The sequence below is a fragment of the Giraffa tippelskirchi genome, chromosome 12, assembly GCF_054371585.1.
Source record: "Giraffa tippelskirchi isolate mGirTip1 chromosome 12, T2T-mGirTip1v1.2.pri, whole genome shotgun sequence".
In the NCBI taxonomy this organism is placed as follows: domain Eukaryota; kingdom Metazoa; phylum Chordata; class Mammalia; order Artiodactyla; family Giraffidae; genus Giraffa; species Giraffa tippelskirchi.
Genome location: NC_137286.1, coordinates 43,122,251 through 43,126,692, shown reverse-complemented (window position 1 = coordinate 43,126,692; position 4,442 = coordinate 43,122,251).

Genomic DNA, 4,442 nt, shown 5'->3' with positions numbered 1-4,442 from the left:
ACCAACTTAGTATTCTTGCCCGGGAAATCTCATGGACAGAGGAGCCTGGTGGACTATAGTCCATAGGGTTGCAAAGAGTTGGACACAACTGAAGCAACTTAGCATGTACACATAAAGACTCTGAGGACTTATTACAAGACCATATCACGCATTCATTCAGTCTTTCAACAAGCCCCCTACTGTATGCCAAGCCCTCTTCTAGTATATTAGTTAGCTATTGTTTTTGGCTGCTAGTTACAGGGAGCCAAACAAGCTATAGTGGGTATTTTTCTCTCACATAACAGAAATCCCAGAAGTAGGGAGTCTAAGACTGGTATGGTGGCATCCTATTTCGTTAATAACATTCTATATTTTTGCTTTACCTTTTTTTCACCATTCTCAGCATGTGGTTTACAGTCTAAAAGTTGCCTAATGATCACAACGTGACTGCTGCAATTCCAGTCATCACACCTAAATTCCAGTCAGCAGGGAAGAGGACAGGGAAATGGCAGTAAAGGCATATTTTCCATCTGAATCAACCTCTTTCAAAATAGCTTTAATGGAAACTTTACCCAATTTTATTTGTATTTCATTGGCCATCTCTATGTGCAAGGAGAATGGGAAATGTAGAGTTTTACTATAGCTCAACACAATACAGAGGGAGGAAAGAAAAAGAGATGCTGGGAAGACATTTCTCACAGCTGGGCATCATGGGTGATGCAGAGAATAACACACAGCTCTGCCTTCAAGGAGCTCAACCTTCAGGGAGAATAATTTCCTTCCAAAATGGTTAAAAGAATAATTACATCTTGAGGCATAAAGTTTCATTTCAAGAAAGAGACTCTGTAATTTAGGACTGCACCATCCCAGAAGATTCTAGACCGTAGAGAATTTTGCTGAGTTTGTTTGTTTGTTTTCATTCACTAAGAATTGGATTTCTGTCTATGAAATCGCTTGGCCCCTGCTCCTACCCACCAGCATTTATATTTATATTGCATATAACTCTGTGGTAGGAAATGGGAGAATTATTTGCTGATAGCAAATGTCCACAGAATTTCTGGGCAGATTTCCCTGTGAGACAAACGACAGGTAGATGCAGAAGATGTTGCAGTCCTGTCTGTCCCCTCCCCTCCCTTAGGTTAACCCCAGTCATACTCAGGTTGTGGGCACTGCAGCTTTATTAGGAGAGGGATTCCTGTAGGAGGGGTGCAAAACCCTCTGTCTGTGCATTATGTAGCTCCAACTCCAGACACAGAAGAGACTCATTTTTCTCTCTATTCTGTTTTAAGCAGATCCTCTGTTTTTAGACAAAGTCAATGTGGTGGGCTCTGGTGGTTTTCTGCCCCCAAGGGAAAAGAGTGATTTTTTTTTTTTAACCTGATTTCTTCTATTTCTATCTTGGCCAGGGGTAAGGATTTCCCCCAGAACTAAGAAGAGAGAAAGTATTAGTTGCTCGGTTGTGTCAGACTCTTTGAGATTCCATGGACTATAGCCTGCCAGACTCCTCTGTCCATGGGATTTTCCAAGCAAGAATACTGGAGTGGGTTACCATTTCCTCCTCCAAGGGATCTTCCCGACCCCAGGGAACAAGCCCATGTCTCCTGAGTCACTTGCATTGGCAGGCGGATTCTTTACCACTTAGCCACCTGGGAAGCCCCATTTTTTAAAGCAAGGAAGGGCCAAAGATCTGTGTGACTGGCGGGGTAGGGCACAGCTTTAGAGCAGGGCCACTTGGCAGTCAGGCAACAACCTAGAAGTAGAGCCCAAACTTAGACTAGTCGAGACACTAGAGATGAGGGGGCAGTACACAAGCTGCCAAAGCGATAAACCAATAACCACTGGTGAGTGATGGGTATCAGGGGCCTGAAGGAGGACCTGGTTTGGAACTGAGTGACTTTGTCCCAGCCTCCCATTCTGTGCGCGGGAAAGATGAGTCCAAAGAGTCTCAGTGAGTGAGGGGTTTTGTGGGTCATCACAGAGAACCCTCAATCAGATTTGGGCTCTGAGGAGACTGTTTCCTCTCTTCTGCTGCCCCATAGGTCTAAAAACAAAAGAAGGGCTTCCCTGGTGACTCAGTGATTAAAGAATCCACCTGCCAATACAGGAGACTCGCGTTCGATCCCTGGGACTGGAATATTCCCTGGAGGAGGAAATGACAACCCACTCCAATATTCTTGCCTGGAGAATCTCATGGACAGAGGAGCCTGGCAGACTACAATTCATGCGGTGGCAAAGAGTCATACATGACTGAGCAACTGAACAACAACGGGAGCATAAAGTGCCATAAGAATGAAGCAGATGCCTCAAAACTCGGCAGGGGTGGAGGGAGAGGGGAACTTATATGGCGACTTTCTTGTCACTTCCTACAGGAAACACATTTCTTCAGAACACCTTGATAGGTGAGTCCTGGAATAAGCTCCATTTGACTCATAATGAATCTGGGATCGGAGATGGAGAGTGACTTACTCAAGGTGACCCAGTCAATTAGGGACAGACAAACGTCAGGTTCCAGGTCTTATGATACTTGGGTCAGATCCAGGCAGGGAGTTTCACCCAGTGGTCCGTCCGTGGACTTGGGAGTTTGGTTTGACTTCATAGTCTCCTACCTGCTCACATCTCTGAGCCTCTGCTTAGTCATTTGCCACTTGAGGATAAGGATTCTATCTTCTCACAGGGATGCTGTAGGACAAGACTGAGACAAGGCACACCTGTAACACACTTCGCACTGCACCTGATGCTAGCGCTGCTCAATTGCCTCCGTGACTTAATAAAGGGACCAATGGGATGTCCCTGGTGGTGTAGTGGTTAGACCTTGCCTTCCAATGCAGGGGGAGAAGGTTCGATCCCTGGTCAGGGAGCTAAAATCCATGCCTCAAGGCCAAAAAAACGCATAAAACAGAAGCCATACTGTAACAAATTAAAGACTTTTTAAAAAGATCTGCATTAAAAAAAAAACATGAGGAGACTAGAGTGGACCCTGCCCCTACGACAGAGGGAGCTGGTCAACTGAACGTGAATTTCTCTGGATCAAAAAAGCTGAGTTCATCCTCCCTCCAAAGCTTCATGCAGACCAGAGTCTGGCCCCCAATTAGGATTCGAAGGGGAATTTAAAACCCACCCTCCTGGTGAGCCTGACTTAGCCAGAGACAGCAGACAACACCCTTGCCTGGAGGACACAGCCAGGTCAGCTACTTGGTCCACACTTCCCAGCCCCTCTTGCTCCTCCCTTCCTGCGCGGTCTTACCCTCTCGGAGTCGGGCAGGGTGGAGCCAGGCCCAAGAGTGGGGCTGCCCTGGCAGCAGTGCAGAGAGCCTGGGCCTCAGGCAGGGGCGTGGCCAGGGCGGGCGGGAGCGGGCCCAGGGAGCGCCGGGGGAAGCATCTCTTTGGGAACCGCCTTCCGCCGAGCCGGTGCCAAGGCAAGCAGAAGGTCTGACTCAGCCCAGCTGCTTCATCCGAGCCCCTCGTCACATGCTCGCGGTCGGGACCACAGGCCCCAGCGACGATGGCACTTAACCGTGAGCGAGCCAGCTGACGGCCCCGCTGTCCCATTCCTGGTAGGGCCCACGAGGATTTCGTGAAATCTTGTTCTGTGGTTGCTACGGACCACTCTTTGAGTTCTAAAGTTCAAATGTAGCCTTTTCTTTTAAAAAAAATCCGCCACAATTCAAAGTGAACTGTGTTTCTATAAAAAGGAAAAAAATAGTACTTTTTCGGAAAAACCATAGCCCAAACTGGAACATTTAAATATGAGACTGATGTATAAATATGCATACCCTCTCATAAAAATAGAGTGGTTTCGGCTTATGCTTATTTTTTCCTTTCATGTGTTGAATGTCATTGAAGATCCACCAAAAGCCATCTTGCGGGGAGTAGAGTCAGTGGGTCACGCCCCTCCCCTACTGATGGAGACAATTTTTTAAGCATTATTTATTATTAGCCATTTTATTCATTTGGCAACGTGGGATCTTAGTTCCCAGACCAGGGATGGAACCCACGCCCTTTGCATTGGCATTATGGAGTCTTAGCTATTGGACACCAGGGAAGTCGCCAGAGACAACTGTTAATCCAGGGAATGGATCTTCAAGCTGCTTACAGAGGCATGATTTGTTGATTAAATAGTCATCCAGTCACCCATTTCTGTTACCTTGCACGGAGGTGTGTTTCCAGATCCCCAAGCAGAGATGAGGGATGGGCATGGCATGAAAGAGATGGTGTTGAAGGGTCCACAAGGAATGTTTCAAAGGAAGGAAAAGTAGGGAAGACTTGGAGGTCTGTGTCCCCCTCAAAGAGGTACTAGGACTGCGCTTGCTCCAAGAAGAAGCTAAGGGAGCATCTCCTCCAAGTCAAGGCCACTGCATTATGTAAGAGAAGCCTTGGGTTCAGGTCCCATTGCCTCTCTGCATGGTTCTGGCCCAATTACTTTACATCCCTGACTCACTCTAAGTTGAGCCGGATGGTGCTGA